We start from the raw sequence: 26,324 nt of genomic DNA on the forward strand, positions 1-26,324 counted from the left end.
TCTGAATAGCGCCATCAGCAAGACAATAAAAAAAGCTTCTGGCTGGAACAGTTCACTGTCCAGATTCTGTGCATCTCATTCTCATGTATCATTTTGGTATAATGTGATGCCTGAGGTGCCTACAGCGTTGATATCTGCCATCTCCTGGGGCATCAACAGTCATAAACAAGAAGAGATTAGATAGATAGATAGATAGATAGATAGATAGATAGATAGATAGATAGATAGATAGATAGATAGATAGATAGATAGATAGATAGATAGATACTTTATTAATCCCAAGGGGAAATTCACATAATCCAGCAGCAGTATACTGATACAAAAAAAAACCAATATTAAATTAAATAGTAATAAAAATAAAAAATGAAAAAAATAAAAATAAAAAAGCGGACAATAACTTTGAGTAATGTTAGCATTTACTCCCCCGGGTGGAATTGAAGATTCACATAGTGTGGGTGAGGAACGATCTCCTCAGTCTGTCACTGAAGTTACTCCTCTGTCTGGAGATGATCCTGTTCAGTGGATGCAGTGGATTCTTCATGATTGACAGGAGTTTGCTTAGTGCCCGTCGCTCTGCCACAGATGTTAAACTGTCCATCTTTAATCCTACAATAGAGCCTGCCTTCTTAACAAGTTTGTCCAGGCTTGAGGCGTCTTTCATCTTTATGCTGCCTCCAAAGCACACCACTGCGTAGAAGAGGGCACTCGCCACAACCGTCTGGTAGAACATCTGCAGCATCTTATTGCAGATGTTGAAGGATGCCAACCTTCTCAGAAAGTATAGTCTGCTCTGACCTTTCTTAAATAGAGCACCAGTATTGGCAGACCAGTCCAATTTGTCATCCAGCTACACTCCCAGATATTTATAGGCATGTACCCTCTGCACACAGTCACCTCTGATGATCACGGGGTCCATGAGGGGCCTGGGCCTCCTACAATCCACCACTAGCTCCTTGGTTTTGCTGGTGTTAAGATAAAAGTGGTTTGAGTCGCACCATTTAACAAAGTCTTTGATTAGCTTCCTGTACTCCTCCTCCTGCCCACTCCTGATGCAGCCCACAATAGCAGTGTCATGAGGACAAAAACAACAGTTGTTTTTTAATGTGTTTTAAAAGTCTATGTGACCATCATCATCAAGTCCTTCCGTGAGAACCCTAAATCCAAAGAGGACTGTTTCACTTATGTTAGGTAGAATGCCCAGAGGGGACTGGGCGGTCTCATGGTCTGGAATCCCTGCAGTTTTTTTTTTCTCCAGCCGTCTGGAGTTTTTTTTGTTTTTTCTGTCCACCCTGGCCATTGGACCTTACTCTTATTCGGTGTTAATTAATGTTGACTTATTTTATTTTCTAACTGTGTCTTTTATTCTTCTATTCTTCATTATGTAAAGCACTTTGAGCTACTGTTTGTATGAAAATGAGCTATATAAATAAATGTTGTTGTTGTTTTACTCAAAGTGTTCAAAAAGTTTTATGCTTTTAAGTATTCTGATAACTAATCCATAAAAACAGTGCACATACTGTAGTGAGGAAGTTTAAAAACAATCAATAAATAAATACGTTCAATAAATAAACAGCTAAAACCAAAGTAAAAATCACAGTCACAACTGTCTCCACTCTATTACGATCCCAGTGCATTCTCTCTCCCCTGTTTCACTCTGGTCACCCATGAAGCACACTCAGCAGAGCGGAGACACCGGTGAATGCTCAACTCAAACTGGCTCCCATCCCAGCCGCCTCATTTGGCATCCAATGGAGGGCACAACAAGCCCAGCTCACTTGTCCTGCCACCTCTGCCAGTACCCGCAAAACCCGTGGAGCCCACAATCTCCTTTGTTCCAAACACTTAGCAAGTTTTATCCTCTCTGTAGCTCCATTCCTCTTACTCCACCACAGGACATCCCTGAACTCATCGTCTCCTCTCCATTACACTGGCCTAGCCACCCTACTCTTCTCGCTCTTTCTTTCTTTTTCTCTCTCTCTCTCTCTCTCTCTCTCTCTTTCTTTCTTTCTAGATATTTTCACGTTATGTGGGTGCAGGTGCTTTCACTAACAACCCACAGAGCATCAATAGAGAGTAGCTTGCACTGACTGCATCCACACATGAATGAGCAATCAGACAATTTCCCCAATAAATGCTTCACAGCTGCATGTCTCTCCATCCATCCACACCTACACTACTGGACAAAAGTTTTAGAACACCTCAGTTTTTTGTAATTTTCTTTTTAAGCAATGAAGAGAAGTTGGGACACCTGTGCAAATTGTTTGCTTCAAATTGCAAGGCTCAATTTACTCTAATTGCTGCAGAACATCTATGGTTGTATTATTCTGAAATTTTCTTTTTTTCAGTTTTTGCTAATCTAAACTTTAAATGTAAACCTCTGGCAGTTTACTGCTTACCTTTACCCCTTTTTAGGCCATTCATTGCTTTTCAACTGATTGAATTGGAAGAACAACTGGAAAAGTAGTATACAGTACACCCCCAAAATTTGCGGGGGTTACATTCCTAGAGCATGAATTGTGAAAAACCGTGACTTTTGGATGTGGTTAAAAAATGCCTTTTAAATGCCTATTTTTATAGTTTAAACCCTAAATACAGTATGCTCCCAAAGCACTTTAATTTCGTTGCAAACTCAGCTTAATACTGTACATTAATACATTACCTAAAAACAGAATGTAAAGGTAAACCCGTCTTCTGTACAGTACTGTACTGCTATGTCTCCCACGGTACTAGAATGTAAAATACCGATGTTACCGCTATACGTACTGTAATTCATGCAATCGTTTTCTTTGTTATAAATAGAGTAAATACATAATAATTCAATTTAAATAAAATACAGTAAAATGTACGGGTACTCACCAATGACGAATGATATTGATGATGATGATGAAGTAGCTGTGCAGTACAATGCAGAGGATTTAAAACTTCTCAGGTGGCACCTCTTCTTCAGGCGCTGTTTGGACGGGTCTTCTTCTGGTGGGGTTTTGTGCTGGCTTTTCTTTACAGGTTTCAGGAACATTGTGATGGGAAGTTGCTGTCGTTGTTTCTTCATGGTGGCAAGGAGCATTTTATATGTCTGAATGGCAGCATCGATGCCATTATTAACTGTGAGAGCCCAAACCATATAGGGACCCCATGCTTCAATCATCCCTTGTGACTCCTTCAATGTCTGAATAATCTGTCACAGATTGATCCACAATGCCAAGGCAGATTCCATCCTGACGATATTTTCATTCCTTACAGTCGTTACCGTTTTGGCACTATCACAAAAACTTACAGATACGATACTCTGGATCGCTGTCTTGTTCTTCTTTACGTAGCATACGGTGCTTCATTAATGCCATAGTGGCACGCTACTGCAGCATAACTGTTTAGTTCCCAGAGCAAATCCAGTAGTTCAACCTTCTCCTATAGTGTTTTAAACTGCTTCTAGCACTTAGGCTCAGAGCCAGAAGCCTTAGAAGGCACAGGACGTTTCGGCAACATCTTGTGCATTTAAGAATAACAAAATGAAAAGAATAACAAAATGGAAAACACAAGGACACTCAGCTGGAGACACGTCACAGGGCAGCAATCAATCAGCAGCAAGGAGAAATGAGTAACGCTCTCAGATTGGTTACTTTCAACCTTCCAAACCGCGTTTCCCTCAGCGGTGGTAAACCCACTCACCTGGTGACGCGCCACATGGTAGCAGTCAATCAGCAGCAAGGAGAAATGAATAATGCTCTCGGATTGGCTACTTTCACCATCCCAAACCAGCAATTCCCTCAGTGGTTGCTTCCTGTTCTCTCTACAACACAGTATTGCCACGAAAAAAGCTGTAAAAAATTGTGGAGGATATTTGCGCTTTCCGCTAACAATTAATAGTTATGTTCTAAGGAAAAATCCGCACACGACTGAGTCCGCGAACCCTGAACCGCGACTTTACGGGGTTCTACTGTACATCCCCAAAGTGTGAGCACCGCTCTTTTTACAAAACGTACACCACCATGGACCCTTGACATGCTATATTACGTATTGACTTTTGCAATGTTTACTGACTCATTTCTAACAGATCTCTTTGGATTAGGTTATTTAGAACTTGACAGAACTTGTAGTTTCAATTTGTGCTTCCAACCTCTCACGCTCTGGTCCTTCACCCTCTGTCAGGAGCAGAACATCTTATTCAAACTGCTTATTATCCCTTTCAAAATATCACCCCCTGCTTCACTGTTTATTTAATGGGAAAAACGCAAAAACTCTTGTGCATGTTTTCAATACTTCTTGCCCTGAATAGTGTAATTCCATATATTATGGCCTTCTTCTTCAAACACTCGCTAGACTGAAAAATATGTCTGGAAAGCAGAAGCTTCAGTTCTCTTACACGTACCAAGTGAGCAGAACACCTCACTCCTGTCCTTTAAAATGTGCAATGACTGCCAGTTTCTTGACGTATCAAATATAAACTAATTCATTTTCATGTTTTACATTCTCTAAATCCTGCATAGTTTTATATGAATAAATGTGTACATGTTCATCTGCTTGTTCTGTTACTCTGTCTGATTGGGATTATAGATGTAAAAGAAAAGGACTTTATTATTGTACTACAGCATACATTCATTTTATTTATTTATTTATTTATTTATTTATAAAGCAATTTAAAAACAACAATCAAGGCTCACCAAAGTGCTGTACAATAAAAACCCAACATATCAGACACACAATAACCAAAGGGTAAATGAAACAGAAACACACAAACGCATAAGAGCTGAAGAAATTCAAAATAAAAAGTATACAGATAGCCAACATATCATACTGGGTTAAAAGCCAGGGAGTAAAAGTGTGTTTTTAAATAAGATTTAAAGACAGCTAATGAAGGAGCCTATATACTATATACTACAGCATACTTACATGCTACAGTTAGGTCCATAAATATTTGGACAGAGACAACTTTTGTCTAATTTTGGTTCTGTACATTACCACTATGAATTTTAAGTGAAACAACTCAGATGCAGTTGAAGTGCAGACTTTCAGCTTTAATTCAGTGGGTGAACAAAAAGCCAATGGTGAGGAAAAAAAGAAAAAGTGTGCATGCATCCTTTCTGTTAAAACACCGAGCTGGGGTCATTAAGCTTCTTAACTTCATGCCCATTATGTAACTGCCTCACTGCTACAGGTGTAATGGCTCATTTATTCATAAGTGAACTATTCAGTACAAGCACTCAGTACTCGACTCACGGGTCACTGATTGTATTCTGTCATTCATTATTTTGAAAAGGAGAGAAAAGACAATAAAAGAGGCGGAAAACATACATCAGCCACTATATCATAAACATGCCCTTGGGTGCCTTTAAAAAATATTGATTCTATTCTCAGCTATTGTTTAAAAAAATAATCCAAATAGAGTCATTTAAAAGTGTTATGACCACAGAAAATGGCCTCCTGTTTAAGGACCATTGACCTACTGAAGAACATTAGACGCAGAGTGCTGACCACCCAAGGAGAAGTCTCTGCAAATCCAACAATGAAGGCACTTCAAAGGCCTTCACTCATTTGAAGGAACAGTAAAAGAGCGTTGTGTTCACCAAAACTGCATAACAGCCTTGTTACCATCAGCAAGCTTCTGATAAAGTGATATTTGATGGTTAGTTACCTACTTTGTCTAGCAGCATAGGCATGTTAACAAGGAACAGGCTCATCAAAGTTCAGATGGTTCACACTCAGTTTAATCTGACTTTGTCCCAAGCACACTCTGTAGCTGCCCAGTCAGTAAAAAATGTTACATCAAATATAAGAGGGAGGCCTAAACCATCTAACTCATTTTAGAGAATGTCACAATGCATTCAAATTCAAGTTCAGGTTAAAATGTCCCATGAACCGTCATCTATACATTCACTGATTACATTCTTTGGACCACTATACCAATACTGGGTGGGGGTCTCCTCTTGCTCTCAAAACATCCTCAGTTCTTCATTGCACGGATTCCATAAGACGTTGTAAACAATTCTTTGACATTCTGGTCCGTGTTGGCATGATGGGATCATGCAGGTTCTAAAACCATTCTACTGTATTACATTCCAAAGGTGTTCTACTCGATTCTAATCCAGCTAACTGAAGAATACTGAATGATTCTTGTGTACGTGAAACAAGTGTGAGACGATTTTTGGTTTGTGATAGAGTGTATTATCATGGAGGAAGCAGCCATTTGAAGTTGGGCAAACCGTGGCCATGAAGGGCTTAGTATGGTCAGCAACACTACTCAAATAGGCTGTGGCATTTAAGTGATGATTAATTGGTACTAACAGGCTCAAGGTATGCCAAGTAAATATTCCCCACACCTTCAAACTACCACCACCAGCTCAGACCATTGACAAAAGGCAGATTGGATACATGACTAGCTGCTGTTGGTGCCAATTTCTGACTCTTTCATCTGTGTGCCTCAGCAGAAATCTAAATTCATCAGACCAGGCAACATTTCTCCAGTATTCAGCTGTCCAGTTTTGTTGAACCTCTGCCAACTGCAGCCTCGATTTTCTGCCATGGGTGAAAGTGGTGGAACTAGTGCTGGGAGGTATACTGGATCATACCGAAAACCGTTTTTTATTTTTGTTATGATATTTCTTATACCGCAATACCAGTTTAAATAGCCTAAACAACATTTGGAACGTGGTGCAGCGGGAAACTGTTTAAGGGGGACTTTTTCACTGCTACACCGCTAAACATGCATGCAACGGAGTACATGCATTAGTGGAAGTATTGAGCGGTGAAAATGGACAGAGAACATCCCAAAACTAAAGCTGTAGCAGACGATAAAGTTGAACATGATGACACAGAAGAACTTTTGCAGAATAAAGGAGCTTGTCTGTTGTCTGTATATTTTGGTTTTAAAAAGTCAGATGTGAACCAAACAACTATTTACTGCAAATGCTGTCGAGCTAAAGATGTCACCAGAGGCGGTAACAGAAACAATTTGCTGCACCACCTTAGCCACAAAAATTCTTTGGAGTACCATGAATGTATGAAACTAAGATTGGCACCCTCCACGTCCTCATGTAAAACGGAAAAAGCTACAGGACATTCAAGTCAGACGTTACTTGTAGACGCATTTGCTAGAGGACTGCCTGCGACAAAAAAAGCAAGCGGTGGATCGAGATAACCAACGCCATTACAATCCATATAGCTAACGTGTCAGTGGACACAGATTGATAACATTAAGAGAAAGTGTAGTTGGTTTACAAAAAATGTACTATTTATTCCTTTTCTAAGACTTGTTCCGTGCAATACAACTTTTGAAAAAGCACGTCTGAATATTTTTTGAATATAAGTTGTGGCGGACGGCTGGGGGTGGTACCCAGTCAGGAAGCCCAGGAGGACTGGAGGAGGGCTTGCGCCTCCTCCAGACCACGAGAGGGCAACCGCCCTGGTTGCACTGGGGACCACGGGTGCAGAGCTTGGAAGCTCAACCCTGTAGGGGCCCGTGGTCACCGCCAGGGGGTGCCCCGGTGCCTGAAGAGCCCGGGACCGCAGCACTTTCATCACACCAGGAAGTGCTGGGTGGAAGAAGACTTGGGACACCCGGAGGGCTTCCGGGTGTGCAGCCAGCACTTCCGCCACACAGGAGAGTGTCCGCGGAAGAGTGTCGGGAAGCAGCTGGAGCCCATCCAGGCTTGTATAAAAGGGTCCCGCCTCCATTCATTTGATGACTGGAGTCGGGCGAGGAGTGGACGAAGTCGTGTTGGAGAAGAGTGGAGGCGGCCCGAAGAAGGCAGGCACTGGAGAGAGAGGCCTGGACATTGGGGATCGGTGCAGAGGCACTGGGTTGTGCACAAATATAATTGTAAATTTTGTACATAATAAATGTGTGTGTTGGGTGACAAGACGTTGTCCGCCTGTCTGTGTCCGGGGCTCGTTCCACAAAGTCTAAATGCCTCTTTGGAGGGTTGAAAATATGTTGTCAAAATTATAGTTTAAGTTGTTTGCAAAATTTGTTCAATAAAAAGGTTCTATATTTTGACTGCAACTGTCATGCAATGTGATTCCTTCTTCTCAATAGTGCCACCCCCTTGAAAACTATCACTTTATCGGGCCATGCAAACCTGTATTAATACTTGTGTGCACATTAAATTTTTTTTCTACAATGTTCAGTTCTCATGACAGTGGAATAGGTTATTCTTAGCCAGTCTACTGCATGGGGAAACAAAATACAGTTGAATAACCGTGAAACTGATATAATTTTGAAAAATACCGTGATATAGAATTTTGGTCATACCGCCCAGCCCTAGATAGAACCTAACGTGGTCTCCTGCTGTTGTAGTCCATCCACCTTAAGGTTAAACATGCTGTGCATTCTGAGATGCTGTTCTCTTCCCCATAGTTGTACAGAGCAGTCATCTGTCAGCTCCAAGCAGTCTGGCCATTCTCCTATGATCTCTGTCTTTAATAATGCATTTATATCCATAGAACTGCAGCTCAATGGATATTTGTTTTTTGTTTTGATTTTCAAAGCATTCTGAGGATGCTTCACATGATTTCAACATTGGTGGACAACGCACTCTATAGTGAGATTTCTTTGGGCATAGGGAGTGAAACCTGAAGTTCACCGAAGGATGTTGGCTCAGTACAGACGTGAAAACAACATTTCAAGTTTATGAATGGGTAGAAGCAGGAAGGACAAGTGTAACTGAGGAAGCTCAATCTGGTCAACTATCAACATTGCTCACACAAGCCCAAATAGATGTGGCAAATGCCTTAAATGAGAAAAGACCATTGGGTTACGTTGTCATTGTCTGCTTTTGCTGCATTTGGACATCAGCTATGGATTTGCATATACTATAGTGCATGATGACTTGGGGAACTGTAAAGCTTACTGATCTGCACAAGCCAGCATCCTTCGGTGAATTTCAGCAGTTTCACTCCCTCTGCCCAAAGAAATCTCACTACAGTATGTTGTTCAACAATTGTGCAATCCCATAGCAGAGCGTCCATGTACATTTGACCTTGACCATAACTAGACTAACGGCAGAGCCCTGCACTATGCATGTTCAAACTACCCATAAGCCATTGTGAAAGATGTTGCATTGGGTCAGGTTCTATCTGATGTGGTTACCACGTAATTTCCAAATTTCCTTTACTTTTTGATTTACCCTCATATTAACATAGTGGTAACTGATGCACATGTCTCAAAATTGTGTATATATTCTGTCATCTGTTCTTTAAACACTGTGTTTTATATTTACATCATCAAATAAGCCAAAACTTGGTTGATTGCAAATGAATCAGAGTTTTCCTCAAATACAACCTCTATTCAAAGTACAACATACAGATATTTAACCAAGACAATGTTTTCAAAAGTAAAGAAAAAATAGAAACAAATAAAATACAAATGAAAAGCTTTTCACTAACACTTCTGTCAGCCAACATAAGCTAATAGAGAAATCTGAAACAAGATCTTCCAACTTCAGTTCCTGCACAGCTGTTTTAGCTGCGGGGTTTTGTTCTAATCAGGTTTATGAATGGAAAACTTAATTTAATTAGACCGTTTACCTCAGTGTCAGACATTTAAAATACATCAAGTTTCTTCAAGAAGTTTATAAAGATCTGCATTACAATCATACCTTGTAGAAGCTGGTTCAGATTCTACATCTACTGCTTTACGTTTTAGCTCACTGATTAATATTCTCAGGAATGATGAGGAGCAAACTCCACTGAATTCACCTTGTCTAGAGTTCACTGAAAACATGGCAATGTTTGGGAATTTCAGCAAACTCTGCAAATGCACTGAAGTCAATATGATAGGAGTATTGAGACTAGCTAGACTGATTCACTGTTAATGACACGTTCATTAATCCAATTAATGACAATCATTAGTCTGATTCTCACTTAGTGTATCGTTCACAAGTCAAATGAATAAAAATTACTGAACTGATCCTCAGTTAGTGACTCTTACACGAATCCAACAAACTCATTTACAAATCAAATTAACAAAAATCATTAGGCTGATTATCAGTTTGAGAGTCATCCACAAATCAAACAAATGAGAACTGATAGACTGATTTTTGGTTAGTGATTCGTTCATGAATCAAATGAACATGAATCGTTGGACTGACTCTCAGTGAGTTGTTCGTAAATCAAAAGAATGAGAACCGTTACACCAACTCTCAGTTAGTGACTTGTTCATGAATCCAACAAGTGAGAATCATTAGACTGATTGTTGGTTAGTGGCTCATTCACAAATCCAAAAACTCATTTAAAAATCAAATAAACGGGAATCATTATGCTAATTATGAAAGTCACTCATGAATCAAATGAATGAGAATCATTACACTGATTCTCAGTTAGTGACTCATTCAAAAATCATATAAATGAGAATCGTTAGACTCATTTTCAGTTAGAAACTCATTCACAAATCAAATAAACAAGAATCATTAGACTGATTCTTGGGCAGTGACACGTTCACAAGTCAAAACTGTCGAGGTTCATGAGTCACTTTAAGTTATGAGTTCACTTGAGATTCTGTAACGAAATATGTTATTTTAAATGTACACCTTAAATGTGTTATCAAGCTTTGTGTAAGGAAACAGGACAATGGCATTTGAATTATCATGTTAAAGGTAAAGGCAAATTATTTATTTATAGATAATCCTTACAGTATATATAATTTGATACTATCCATATGTATGGTGTTCACAGCAATACCTCGAGCAGCCACAAGAGCAGCGGCCGCGGGAAGGATGCATAGGAAGTAAAGTCACATGGCTGACGCGGAACGTAGACTTGCTAATGCGACCATACGTACACAATGAGCACAACAAATGGATGAGAAGTGTACGGCTATAAGTTCTGTCTACTAACACTGAAAGAAATCGTGCAAATTGGACACAAAGGACAGATGAAGAACATGCGCTACAGAATGCTACTAACGCTGACAGACATCATGCCAGCCGTGCACAAGCGACTTAAAAAGCTCGAGCAGCCGCAAAAAATGCTGCGGCCGAAAAGGTCTATTTTAACCACAAATCAATGCCATGATAACAAAATCATTTCAAGGACTTAAAAAACAAATAATTTTTTGCAGAGAAAGTATGGATTTCACGATTCGATCGGGCTCCCAGTCGCTAGTTAAATCTAAATTAACAAGCAATGCAAAAACATACATACATATATTTATACACTAGCAAAATACTCGCGCTGCGAGCGGTGAAGTACTGCCTTAAAATTTTTATTAAGAAGAAAATTAAACCTTTTTAAACTGAGGGAAGATATACCAATAATTATTTGTTAAGGATCTCTGTATACCACATTGTGAGTTCGGCCCTCCGGTTGTAACATGACCAAGCTGTGCGTTGAGCATGTAACGTACAGTTGGCCATGTGAACAGTAATCTTGTTTCAAATCTCACAGCTTGGATTGCTGCTGTCATAATCAGTTTGAGTTTCATGGTTTGTTTCAATTACGACACTATTTGCAGGACTTGTGTTTAAGAGACATTCGGCATCTGTCAAGCGTTGTAAAAAAAGTATACAACCGGTTTCATCGATAACTTCACATCCAGCTATTGAGAGTTTGAACATTCATAAACATCAAAGTGTCCACTACTGAAATTGTCACCTGTGAATTTAAGATGTTTACGAGGCATTGACGGTTGTCGAAAGATGTAAAATATTTGGCCATTTCGGTACACTTGAAAGTGACAACCAAACAATTCAGCGGCAGCCATCAACTCACATGCAGATGCAAAAGTTAAGGGCTTAAGCATTTCACTCTTTTAGTGCTCCTGTGTAGTATAATTATCTCCTGTACTGTCATCAGTCCACACCTTGAACCTGTCCCAGTCATTCAATACATAAGACACAATGTTCCTCCGGATATCAAGAGTGAGCCTGCAATATGTAACAAAGAGAATGGAAAAGGTAGGTGCCATCTCCGGGCATGGAAACCACTCAGTAAGTGACAGTTGTTTGATCGATGGTGATCACCTCGATAGACATGTTAAGGGGGTACGGTTGGAATGATAAAGTAAATGGGTACCTGAACAATGTAAAGTAAGTCTAAAATACCTAAACAATAACTATAATCGTAATAAATGAACAATAAAACAGTAAAGAAGCCGTGGATTAAATAAAAAGGCTGTAGTTATCAGCAGGGAGACGTGAATCCCATGGCGAAGCAAGGAAGAGAATGTAGAGACCGGAGCGACGGACGGCCTTATATAGGCAGGCAGCCAACAACGTGGGAGGCGTTGGGATGGGGGACCCAACGTCGCCTCACACAGTGACCGAGCTGCAGGCTATGGACGTATATATGTACGTAAGTAGGATTCAGTTAGCATTGGGAACCCGCGTACCAAATTTCTTGAAGATGGGCCCATATGTAACAAAGACCGTTAAAAAGTTCAATATGGCGGGCGACAGTGGCATCATACCACCGAAATAAGTACCAAATTTCAGCCTTCTACCTACACGGGAAGTTGGAGAATTAGTGACGTTGGAAAGTTCAATATGGCGGCTGACAGTGGCATCATACCACCAAAATAAGTACGTACATTGGTTTCAGTTAGCGCAGGGAAGTCGCCTACCAAATTTCGTGAAGATGGGGCCATGAATAAGAAAGTTCAACATGGCGGATGTTGTTGACCGTTATGACCGTTACGCATAGAAATTCGAAATGAAACCTGCTTAACTTTTGTAAGTAAGCTGTAAGGAATTAGCATGCCAAATTTCAGCCTTCTACCTACACAGGAAGTTGGAGAATTAGTGACGTTGGAAAGTTCAATATGGCGGCTGACAGTGGCGTCATACCATCGAAATAAGTACGTACATTGGTTTCGGTTAGCGCAGGGAAGCCGCCTACCAAATTTCGTGAAGATGGGGCCATGAATAAGAAAGTTCAACATGGCGGACTTTGTTGACTGTTATGACCGTTACGCGTAGAATTTCAAAATGAAACCTGCTTAACTTTTGTAAGTAAGCTGTAAGGAATGAGCCTGCCAAATTTCAGTCTTCTACCTACACGGGAAGTTGGAGAATTAGTGACGTTGGAAAGTTCAATATGGCAGCCGACAGTGGTGTCATACCACCGAAATAAATACATACATTGGTTTTGGTTAGCGCAGGGAAGCCACCTACCAAATTTCGTGAAGATGGGGTCAGACTTCTATCTATACAGGAAGTTGGAAAATTAGTGACGTTGGAAAGTTCAATATAGTTGGTAGGTGGCTTCCCGGCGCTAGCCAAAACCGATGTACGTACTTATTTCGCTGGTATGACGCCATTGTTGGCCACCATATTGAATTTTCCAAACCTCACTAATTCTCCAACTGCCCGTGTAGGTAGAAGGCTGAAATTTGCAGGCCTATTCCTTACAGCTTACTTAAAAAAGTTAAGCAGGTTTCATTTCGAAATTCTACGCATAACGGTCATAACAGTCGACAACGTCCGCCATATTGAACTTTCTTATTCATGGCCCTATCTTCACGAAATTTGGTAGGCAGCTTCCCTTAGCTAACCAAACCAATGTACATACTTATTTCGTGGTATGACGCCACTGTCAGCCGCCATATTGAACTTTCCAACATCACTAATTCTCCAAATTCCCGTAGGTAGAAGGCTGAAATTTGCAAGGCTCATTCCTTACAGCTTACTTACAAAAGTTAAGCAGGTTTCATTTCAAATTCTGCGTAATGGTCATAACGGTCAACAACGTCCGCCATGTTGAACTTTCTTATTTATGGCCCCATCTTCTCGAAATTTGGTAGGTGGCTTCCCTCCACTAACTGAAACCAATGTACGTACTTATTTCGGTAGTATGATGCCACTGTCGGCTGCCATATTGAACTTTTCAACAGTCTTTGTTACTTATGGGCCCATCTTCAAGAAATTCTATCGATCAAAGAACTGTCACATACCAAGTGGTTTCCATGCCCGGAGATACCACCTACCTTTTCCATTCTCTTTGTTACATATTGCACGGGCATATCAGGCTCACTCTTGATATCCGGAGGAACATTCTGTCTTATGTATTGAATGACTGGGACAAGTTCAAGGTGTGGACTGATGACGGTACAGGAGATAATTATACTACACAGGAGCACAAGAAGAGTGAAATGCTTAAGCCCTTCACCTATGGTTCTGCATGCGAGTTGATGGCTGCCGCTGAATTGTTTGGTTGTCGCTTTCAAGTGTACCGAAATGGTCAAATATTTTACACCTTTCGACAACCGCCAATGCCTCTTAAACATCTTAGATTGACAGGTGACGATTTCAGTAGTGGACACTTTGATGTTTATGAATGTTTAAACTCTCAAAAGCTGGATGTGATTTTATCGATGAAACCGGTTGTGTGCTTACACGCTTGACAGATGCCAAATGTCACTTCAACACAACAAATCCTGCAAATACTGTCGTAATTGAAACAAACCATGAAACTCAAACTGATTATGACAGCAGCAATCCAAGCTGTGAGATTTGAGACAAGATTACTGTTCACATGGCCAACTGTAAGTTACATGCTCAAGAGTAAGCTCAGCGCACAGCTTGGTCATGTTACAACCGGAGGGCCGAACTGACAACATGGTATACAAAGAGATCCTTAACAAATAATTATTGGCATATTGTCCCACAGTTTAAAAAGGTTTAATTTTCTTCTTAATAAAAATTTGAATGCAGTACTTCACCGCTGCGAAGCGCGGGTATTTTGCTAGTATATATATACTAATAAAAGGCAAAGCCCTCACTCACTCACTCACTCACTCACTCACTCACTCACTCACTGACTGACTCTCATCACTAATTCTCCAACTTCCCGTGTAGGTAGAAGGCTGAAATTTGGCAGGCTCATTCCTTACAGCTTACTTACAAAAGTTGGGCAGGTTTCATTTCGAAATTCTATGCCTAATGGTCATAACTGGAAGGTATTTTCTCCATTAACTGTAATGGAGTTGAGCTGCAATGACGTGGGGGGGCGAAGTTTCGTGTGACATCATCACGCCTCCCACGTAATCACGTGAACTGACTGTCAACGCAGTGCGTAGAAAACCAGGAAGACCTCCAAAAAGCGCTTAAGAAAACATGCATTATATAATTGAGAAGGCAGCTAAACAATAAGAAGCGAAGCGAGTGACATATACTACCATATTCATGAGTGCTGCTACCTCGAAAGAAAGCAAGGTGTAAACCTAAACTTTAAATTAAGTTCATAGACAGGCTACGCTGGCGTTTCACATGCCCACAGGTAATGCGGGATACAAGTTTAATGAGAGGACGTAGGATATAAACGAGAGTTTTGATCACTTTGTAACTAAGTTAAAATTGTAGGTGAAGGGGTGTGCTTATGCAAATTCCGAGAGACTGTGTTTGTGGGGATTGACAGTTAAGGCGGGTGGGGGAGTCACGCCATCATCTCCCCCCATTCATCCCATTTCACTCTGAGCTGAGCTCTGCAGCTAACGCCGTCTTCCGAAGCAACTTAGTCACACTGCCACCAAATACTCACAGAAAAATCCACAAGTTAATACACACGCTCTCTAGAGTTTCTCCACACTGAATCCTCCAGGCACTACTTACAAAAGGTCACATTGACAATCGTGTTACGCTATTTTTAAAATCTTTCCTTTTCTTAGCACAAGCACAGCTGAGAAGCTTCGATGCATGTGCTCCATAACGCGCTTAAAAAATAATGCATTTAATCACACTTTGCATTACAAGCAAAGGGGAGCTTTTGTCAATGCATGATTTCCTGGTACACCGATTACATTGATCAGCGCTCCCGATTCATTTTACCCTCGCACCACCTTAGTTTGAGAAGAAGTATGAAAAATATGAGGTTAACACAGAAAAACAGATCACCAATTCAAGCTTTATGAATAATCGATTCGCCATCAATAATTGTTTTGGTAAAGCCATCCTCCTTCCATTTTATAATTTTTCCGCCATTAGCCATGATTAAATGAACGGTAAATAAAGTAAGAGCAAAGCGAGGGTGACTTATTTAGGCAGGCATATATATGACAGCAACACTCATGACAATGTCAATCATGTTACGTTATTATTAAAATGTTTCCTTTTCTTTTTCATTACTTCTTTAACACACTACTTCTCCGCTGCGAGGCGCGGGTATTTTGCTATATATATATATATGAATGACCTCCAAAGAGCGCTGAGACTTTTGATATCATGAACGTGTGTACAAAAGGGGTCTCCTGCCCAGCAAAAGTCGAGCAGCCAGCGCGTGCATAGCTGTGCCGGCCTTTGAGACGCTGACTGCGCTTCTGCTTTAAGTCAAAGTGAGCACTTTTAATTTTTTCATCCTCCCCGCGCTATAGCCCAGACAAGTGCAAACACGGGACCCCTTTTCTACACCACGGCAAAATAATATTAAGGCGATTCACACTTTCTTTTGCACGATACGATTATGAGGTCCTCAGCTCGGATTATGAAGACACGCACATGAGTGGAGGACTGACAGTGCCATCACAGCCGATTAATGGCGGGACGTCTCACCAGTCTACACAAGACCCACGCGACTGTCCCCAAAAGGTGATCATAACGCCAGCGAACACATCTCTCTACTATATAAAAGAAAAGGCAACTTTCCTTTCTTTACACCTTTTTCCTTTTATGCCAAACCAAAGCCTTTCTCTCTTAACACTGCAGAGGACACAAAACTAATTTTCTTTAAATGCCGGTAAGGCACATTACCAGAGGCACAAATTTGAACGTTCGCATAGAAAATGTAATTTCTATACCACAGCCGTCGTAGCTTTCAAAAGGGATCTACTACCGAGAGATGATCCATATACATTTTAGCTGCTGTTAGTTACTTACCTGTTGTGTTACACAGTCTTTAAAATGTAGTTTACCCACAACCACTCCAGTAGTGCTCAATGTACCTGTACTTCTTGAAACGTTAATGTTTTACTGTTTAATAACTTATACACTATATTTTATTATTTTTCCCTTGCACTCAGTGACCAAAGCTATACACACACATATAGACACATACAAACATACACACAAGTATATGTATGTGTATATATATGTATATATATATACACACACACACCCCTATCTACATTATATATATATATATATATACACACACACACACACACACATACATACATATATATAATTTGTGTGTGTGTATGTATGTATGTGTGTGTATATATGATGTAGATAGGTATGTATATATATATATGTGTATATGTAGATATGTATATAGATATGTAGATATGAAGATATGTATGTGTATATATATATATATATATATATATATATATATATATATGTATGTATGTATGTGTATGTATGTATGTATGTGTGTGTGTGTGTGTATATATATGACAGCAGCAATCCAAGCTGTGAGAAAACAGTAAAAAGGAGGCATGTCAGACGTCGTGGTACATTTTCTGATGCAGCTAGACAAAAATAACTTTGTGACGCTGCCACCAAATACACAAAACAATTACTTTGACAATCATGTTACATTATATTTAAAATATTTCCTTTTCTTTTTCATAACTTCTTTAACACATGACATCGCAAGTAAGCTGGTATTTTGCTATATATATATATCACAGCTTACACTCATAACAGTGACAAAACAATTACATTAACAATCATGTTACATTATTTTTAAAATTTTTCCTTTTCTTTTTCGTACCTTCTTTAACACACTACTTCTCCGCTGCGAAGCGCGGGTATTCTGCTAGTATATATATATATAAATGTTCTGCACATGCATAATGCAGGTCGGTCAAGTAGCACAGATTGGGTAGTGACATACCATCTGGCAAACCCGGTAAATTCTCTGTGAAAAACACTTTAGTAAATTTTGTCAATCAACACTACTCAGCACTTGTTTGCTCCTTTTACTAGCTAAGTTAAAATATCCGCCTATAAATTGGTAGCCAGTAATGGGGCTGCTAACTTGGTTCCACTTTCCCCACATGTTTTTATTATAAAGTGTTGAAGACGTAGTATTTACCTGGGACATGATCGACCTTGGCTGGGTTGCCGGAGAGAGTGTATCTGATGTTGAAAGACCCAAACAACAACAACATTTATTTATATAGCACATTTTCATACAAAAAAATGTAGCTCAAAGTGCTTTACAAATTGAAGAATAAAAAAATAGAAGACACAATAAAAAATAAACATAAGTCAACATTAATTAACATAGAATAAGTAAGGTTCGATGGCCAGGGTGGACAGAAAAAACAAAAAAAACTCCAGAGGCTGGAGAAAATTCCAGACCTATGCACCCCACCATACAATTGAGGGCCCTGGAAATGTCTTTTAACCATTATCCAACTGACAACATCAGCTACCTTCTCTCAAGAGCTTCAAAATGTGAGGTCCGTTATGAAATTAATCAGACCGATACAAATAAAACTTTATTGTAAAAATGATTGCACGTTTGAAGTTTTTTTTGGAAAACAAAGATACAAGTGCCGACACGGTTTGAGTATGAGAGCAACCAAACGTCGATGGAGATGGAGTATTTAACTTCCTGACAGGCCTTCTTTTTCTTAAGAAGACACTATTTTGCATTGAACTTAAAACTCTGCCCATGGACAATGAAACAACTAAAACTAATCGATCACATAAGGTTTTACTGCAACAAGTAGTAAATATTACATCATAACATCTCACCCAATATTTTGTCACAATTTCATTTTTTTGCTCACCACAAATACTATAATCACATCAATGAGACAGACATATTACTGTCCATCTGTGGTACCTCAGCAGACAAAGCCATCCTTATTGTAGGCACGTCACATGAACCCTTAGTTAAAGAGAGACTAATCAATGAGTGCTCTAAAATGTGTCCAAACATTTGAAATACCTTGTAGGTGCCCATGATCCTTCATCACATCTTGCACTTGAGTTCTTCTCTTTCTTCTTTTTTCCAACTCTTTAACAGACCTAAATTACAAACGTTAGATCAGAAAAAGTGCTTGTGGAAGTAATCAACATGTATCAGTGATATAACATACAACCTCTCAGATCCAGCAGCACTGCGTGGGCACACATCCAGGACAGCACTAACTTCACATGCCAGCATTCTATCAACTGAGAATACTATACACATACGACTTTACAAACTTGTTTTGCTGCTTGAAACAAGTGTCAAGATCATCTGTAACTAGTGATTTTGAGTGGATTCATTAACTAATATTCAATAAATAAAAGCTGTCAGTGATACATGACAAGTGCAGACTGATTTGTACAATGATACATTGGTGCTAGCAAAATTTTTACCACATACAGTGCAACTACAAGAATATAAAATAACCATTAATTTGGTGTATTATTATTAAAAGATGAAATTCCACACTCTCCATCTTCACACAGTACCCATCCCACCACCTTATCCAGAATCAACACAAGCAAACATCAAAGCATCACAACACACAGACATCTACCTCAGAGCTGATCCTCAAACGGGAGAATAAAGGAGATGAAAAGAGACCAACCAGCAAAGTGCTGGATCTGAAATAACTGAGTTTAGATAAGAAAAAAAAGTGGCTTCTGAAAGTTAACATGTGCAGTGGAGGGGGCTGTGGGCCAGCCAGGCACCAATCAGGACCTGAAGGACCACACCTGAGGGCAGAACTGACCTTATGGAGATACTGTAATTACCAGGCCAGGAAACAAATGGCAAGAAAACATTTAAAGCTAAACTCATGTGCCTTTGCTCACTAACAAATTAAAAAAGAGTCAACTGTGCAAGCCACCTGTGCTCTAGTTTTGCAATAGTCAACGAAAACTGGCCTGATGGGATTGTGCCTTGTGGTCTGACCTTGTGATAACCAGAGTTGGATACGGCTTCCTCATTCCAGCATAGCCTTGGATCAACTACATTTCATGACACCCCACATTTCCCTGCCAATGGTTTTTACTTGTTTTAATTTAGATGTATTGACTTTACCCGCTAGTTTTACTTATTAGCATTTTCAAAAACATTGTCCAGCCATCCTGATATCCCAAAGGTGGACTGCACGTACATGTGTGTGGTTATGTATACCTTGTGCTGTTGTCACTCCAGGGCATACACACCTAAACATTTACACCTAATAGATAGATAGATAGATAGATAGATAGATAGATAGATAGACATTCTGACATGCTTAGAGAAGTGTCTACCTGAACATTATTATCACTCTATACCCGAGGGTGTAATAAATCTGCACAAACCTCTAAGACATAACATGTTAAATGTTACACATCATGGCTTTGAGCTGACATCAACAAAAACCTTACTGTTTTGCAATGGGTAGTTTTCATCACAACAATGGAGATGGCACACAAATTGGCAAAAGTGTGCCTAACTTTGAAGTGCTGTCTTCACGTGCACGCACACACAATCAGGCTGTTTTCCCAAGACAAACATAAACAGTCACCATCAAAAAGGATTTCAACAAAGTCGCAGGTAGGGCCATCATATTTAAACAACTGCAGCATTTCTGAGCAATAATGACTGACAGCCGACAGGCTGGTGGAACAAGCTGCCCAACTTCATCCGTTCTTCACCTCCTCTTCAGCAGATACTTATATCAATATGGTTATTACTGCAGTTTTGAAATTTGATTTTGTAATGGAATAAGACAACACTATGACTTCAGCATTGTATTGTTCCTCTGGCTGACTGATGGCTTTTACGAATGAAGCCCATGATAATGCAAGATGCCACGTACATAATTACAAACACTGAGGCCAAATAACGCAGGGCTCAAGTTTGATTAACATAAGTTACCATTCTAAGAGTGGGCACTATGAGTTTTCAGTTGCTGATTTCTACATTAAAATGATTAACTTTTGGTGACTTTTGGCATGTAATTACAGGGCAATACAGACTTAAGTGCAGGCAGAATAATGTTTGACCTCTCTGACAATAATGACAAAATTACTCTGTGTATATTTTTAAACTTAGCGTCATTTGTCTTACACATTTCTGATATCATTAATATTGCAATAATGGAATACAGTGCTTACCTGAAGGCATGTAACATTTCACAGTACAACCATTTAACGCACAACATTTACCCAAATTTCACTGACTAACTGTTTTACGCATTCATTCAGTGATGTTCCACCATTTTCTTTAGCTGCTGCTCTATTCTTCATGTTTTAGAGGATATGCCAATAATCTTTACACAAACTGCCATCATCACCTCTTGCTCAGCTGCCATGAAGGTTGCTCCCCCCATTTTTAGGCTTGCAGTTTGTGGTTGGTCAGTTGCTCAGTTCTCAACTCAGAAGGGATTGTAAATTTTGCTGTGAATACACGTTAATCTGGATAATGAATCTGGGATTGCAAACTTTACTGCACTAAAGTAAACCATTATTCGTTTTGAGATCCAGAACTGTCTAATCTCTTGGAACAGATCCATAATCTTCATAGTTTCCCACAATTCATTATTCCAGCATGTGTGGTGGATGTAGATTAAAATAGCAGGTTTTGGAGGATGTTCAGGCTGGTCCCCTTGGAGTTTCATGTGCCTTTTAAAAAATGAACCTTGAATTAAAGAGCCTTCACTCTTCAAGTTTTGTACTAACAGTCAAATTTGAAAAACTAGACAAAGGACAAGCATCTACAAAAACAGAAATCCAAAATGAGCGAAACAGTAAGTGCAGAACAGCTCAACACTGGGCTGAGGCTTCTCACATCTTCTATAAAAGGCTGAGGCGATCCCCATAGCTACTATGTCAGGGAGCTGACAAGAACAATATTTAATAGAAATAACATAAAATACAAAACAATTAATAAAGAATTACACAAAACAAAAAGAAAGTAAACTAAAAATATTTAGAAACAGAAAGAATTTTATGAAAATACACATCTGTGTAAATAAGGCTAAGAATGATTGTCTGTCTTTCTGTATTTCTGGGCTTCACCTGAGAATAGCTTTACTGATTTTGCATTAAATTTCATACTGTAGGTGCCACGAAGGACGAATAGGCATCCTGGACGGGTATGAATCAATAATGAAAGGAGCAGGCGTAAGAGGCCACCAGGAGAAGCTCATTTCCCCATACAACAGGTGGCAGTGGTCCTCAGTGTTGGATCACTTTAGGACACCCACAGGGTAGCATGGGAGATGGAGTCCAGAGACGCAGCCTTGTCAGGGTCTTTGGGAACCTGCCTGAAGAGAACTGCCCAGAAATCTTCAAAGGATTGAGACAGGAAGCTGGAAGCAGTTTTCAGGTTGAGTTTAAGAGACAGCAGACTGCTACACCTAGGGGAGTCAGAGTCGGGAGGCAGCAGGCAACACTCAGCTGGAGGATGGAAAGAGGAAGATCTGGTTTGATTTATTGTTATTGTGGAAAGGATAATTATTGTATTGACAGTGTTGTGGATAAATATATTTTATTTTACTCTAAAAGTGTGCTGTACATTACTGTGTCTAAGGTTTGGGTTCAAGGGTGTCCTCTGGTGGTTACAGTATGTATATTCATCTTGGTCTTGGTCAGAGTATAACCTACATTTTCCAGCTCCACGAAATCATGCTATGCGACACATTATTTTTTTCCATGCATGTAAACAGATTGTCATGAATGTTTAGGGATACATTAAAGGCAAAGCTATTTGAAAACAAGAGTATGCATCACCTCAGTACTGTTCCCTAGTGGTGAACTTACAGAATTCAACAGTTAAACTTTTTGAGGGAGCACCCTGATGGATCTATCCATTCACAGTCTGGGGAATAAAGTCTATAAGTTTTGCTACGTTAATTTACTTTTTTCATTTATTTTCAAACAATATGCCTTTTTGAAAGAAAACCATTCTGTTATTAGTGTTGAACTTCTGAATCAAACAGATGACCAAAAAAGAGATATACATTGTGAAGTGCCCCATGACCCACCGTTCTTGTGGACATATGAATCATGACTCGCTGTCCATAAAAGATGGGCACTACACAAAAAGGTATTGTCCACAGTTCTTAAATAACACAATAACAGGGTGGGACAGTTACCCAAAATGTCTCATCCTAAAAAAAAAAAACTTTGTAGGGGAAAAATGTGGACAAAATCTTGGGAAAGGCTATTCAGAGAGAGAGAGACCCCCTAATTGGGCAATTACAAATAGGGTAAATACAATATAATACACAAAACAGAACAAAATTATGCTGTCTGCATGGAAAAAATTAAACAAGACTACCCTCCACCTTATATTAGCAGGGAGAATCAGCATTGTTAAGATGAATATCCTTCCCAAGTTGCCCTTCTTATTTCAAAGCATCCCCATATACATCAACAAATAATTTTTTAAGAAATTAGATTCAATCATAATCTAATTTATTTGGAATTCAAAATCTCCACGCATTCAAAGGATGGCCCTACAACAACCTAAAGCAGAAGGTGGCATGGCACTACCCAACATTCAGTTTTATTACTGGGTGGCAAATATACAAGCTATCAAGACCTAAACATCAACACAAATTGAAGAATATAAAGAAGCCTGGCCTGCAATATAAATAAAATGTTGCAGTACTTCTTTAAATTCCCTGCTCTGCCCCCCAGTAAATACAAAGTACTGTCATTACACTAAAAATTCAATTACTTATCCCTTCATTCTATCTGAATGTGAATCCAACGCAGGAAGCACTTTAAGACGAAAAGCTTTCATCTGTTGCAGTTCTACATAACAATCACATTTTTCGTTCTTCTCAAACATATACATTATTCAATGTCTGGAAAATGTCTGGTATTAAAACACTTAGAGACTTGTACATAGATAATGTCTTTGCATCCTACAAACAGTTACACTTCAAATACAACTTCTCATCAACACAATTCATCCACTACTTTCAAGCTAGAAACTTTGCTAAAAAGAACCTGCCCAATTTTCCTCACCTTTCACCTTATTCTGTTCCAGAAGAATTAATGATCAGTCTTGAAGACTCAGATAGCATCTCTACACTTTATAAAAACTAGGGGGCTTTGCCCCCTGCTAGCTTTGCTTGCCAATTGCCAACCGCTTGCTCTATGCGTCAACAAATTCACATCTCTGTCGCTTGTGTATTTGTGGATTTCACTTTCAAATCTCGCGGATAGGCCTCTTCATTGGCAACACGAGTTTGACGATCTACAAGTCTCCAACTTAAAGTTTAAAGCCAAACAATATCTACATACTTCTGTCATATCACCTATGTCCATATATTCAATCTGTTTTCACTTTTACCTTTTTCGTCAATATCGCACTGAATTTTGATTCCGTGTTTGGAATTACATTGCGACAACGCACCATATAACAGCCCGTGAGTAAATATTGTTTCTTTCTCCCTACACAAACTGTGTCTGACAATACCATTCACATAAATGAGAAATGATTGAACCGTGTGTGTGGTTGTAAATGTTTTAGATGTGGGCGGGACTTTTCCAAATCTCTCTGGGCTTGAAATTTTCTCTTGCGGGATTTCAATTTCAGCAAACAACAAATCTTTTAATTCTCAAAGATATGCCTCTTCATTGGGTAGAAACACTACTTTTCCCTGATGACAATGTGAATTAGATGATCTACAAGTCTCTGACTTAAAGTTTAAATCTGAACAATACATTCGATCTCTTTTGTTGTTCCGTTATTTCACCGAGTAATAATTTTCGTTTGTTTGCGCTAATGTGATCTTTACTATCCTTTTTTTAAGACTTTTGAATTTTCGTACTTCCATTATCTCTAACCTGCTCTTCATGTGTATCGCACCAACATTTTTGAATTCTTGACGACGTTCAACTTTTTCGTCTACACTTTGTCTTTTATTTCCAGCCACGGGCATGGTTAAATCTCGTTGCTCAAAGTCTCGTCTTGCGGAACAAGAAAGTGTCTCTCTGAGAAAATCACATCTCATCTCCTTCCAAGATTTTTTTGTATAATAGAGAGATATTTTAAAGACTCTTCTTTTCAAAGACCCTAAAGTACATTGGGGAAAGGATCTGTCACTTAATATTTCAGAAAATGAGTGGAAGGCAGCCATGCACAGAATACACTTGAGCTCTATGTGTGCAAAGCATTCAGTCATTCTACTTAAAATCTTTTATCAAGCACATTTATCTCATTTAATATTGTCCAAAATGTTTCCAAGGCAAGATTCAACCTGTGGACATTGCAATCGAGCTCCAGCTTCACTGGGCCACATGTTCTGGGGATGCACCAAATTAACAACATTTGGACAAAAATCTTTGCATACTTATCAGACAGCGTTGGTGTCACAATCCCTCCTAATCCATTAATAGCTGTGTTTGGTGTACTCCCAGATGAGCTTAAAGTGGAGAAGGACAAACTGTAATTACCTTTACTACACTACTAGCACGTAGACTTGTCTCGTTCAACTGGAAGAATCCCACCCCACCACACTCCTCTCGGTGGGAAACCGATGTTCTATACTATTTGAAATTTGAACAAAATCAAATTCTCACTTAGAGGATCTGTTCAAAACTTTTTTTTAAATATGGCAGGATCTAATCAATAACATTTTAGCTTCCATTTTCGGGAAAAGAATACTCTTCTATCTCCTTTTATAGAGTTTTTTCATTTGCTGAGTCCTCTCTCTTTCTCTTGGGTGGAGGTCAACTTTTGTTTTAGTTTTGATTTGTTAAATTTTCACTTCACTCTATGGAATGTTATCTGTTTTTAATTAAAATCCATAAGAATCAAAAAGAAAGAAAAACAGAACACAAGAAACAGGTAATCCTCTTCACAGATGTAGATGGCCAATCTATGTATGCCACATCAGAAATACAATAAAGTAGTAGAAACTGCAGGAAAATGCAAGAATAGATTATACCACTTACTAAATACAAAAACTGTCACATATGAGGACACAGATTTGTTCAAATACATCAAAAACAAACTGCTATAAGCCAGACACAGTTTAGAGTCCAGGAGACTTCGGCCAACAAGCCACCTCCACCCTATTGGCCATTCCACAGCTGAGTCAGTGCTGGCCAGCCAATCAGATGAAAGGACCCTTCTACCCAATGACTCCAGTGCTCCTTTATCTGAGATAACTTTTCCATAGGCAGGAAAACAACTAAATGACATGGGCACTACCATAATAAAGAAGTGCAAAAAGATGGTGCTGGTAACAGACAATGATATAAAATGGCACCATGGTGACTGAACATCATCACAACAAAAATAACTGGGAACACAAATAAATGAGTGAGATCAGTCTCACAAATCACCAAAATGGACTTCATGGGGCGAAAACTCAGACTGACTGCATTTGGTGTCCATGAGTGAGTACGGGGCAATGCGATGAGAAGTGCTGGAGAAACTCTTTTGATAACCCTTTAGTAGATAGATAGTATCGCAGACTCTTAGGCTCACAAGATTTCTGTGTTCAA

At 39.4% G+C, this 26,324-nt stretch overlaps 1 protein-coding gene across 4 annotated transcripts in view; it reads right to left on the minus strand.

The window, feature by feature from the left end:
• LOC120540415 (apoptosis-inducing factor 3) overlaps window positions 1–26,324 on the minus strand; it is a 173,423-nt gene that overhangs the window by 111,876 nt on the left and 35,223 nt on the right. For all 4 annotated transcript variants that reach the window (XM_039771151.1, XM_039771150.1, XM_039771149.1 and 1 more), the window contains exon 2: window positions 18,823–18,902. The gene's annotated coding sequence lies outside the window, so the exon portion shown is untranslated. The remainder of the gene's footprint in view (window positions 1–18,822; window positions 18,903–26,324) is intronic.

This window comes from Polypterus senegalus, chromosome 12 (genome assembly GCF_016835505.1).
Source record: "Polypterus senegalus isolate Bchr_013 chromosome 12, ASM1683550v1, whole genome shotgun sequence".
NCBI classification, from domain to species: Eukaryota; Metazoa; Chordata; class Cladistia; order Polypteriformes; family Polypteridae; genus Polypterus; species Polypterus senegalus.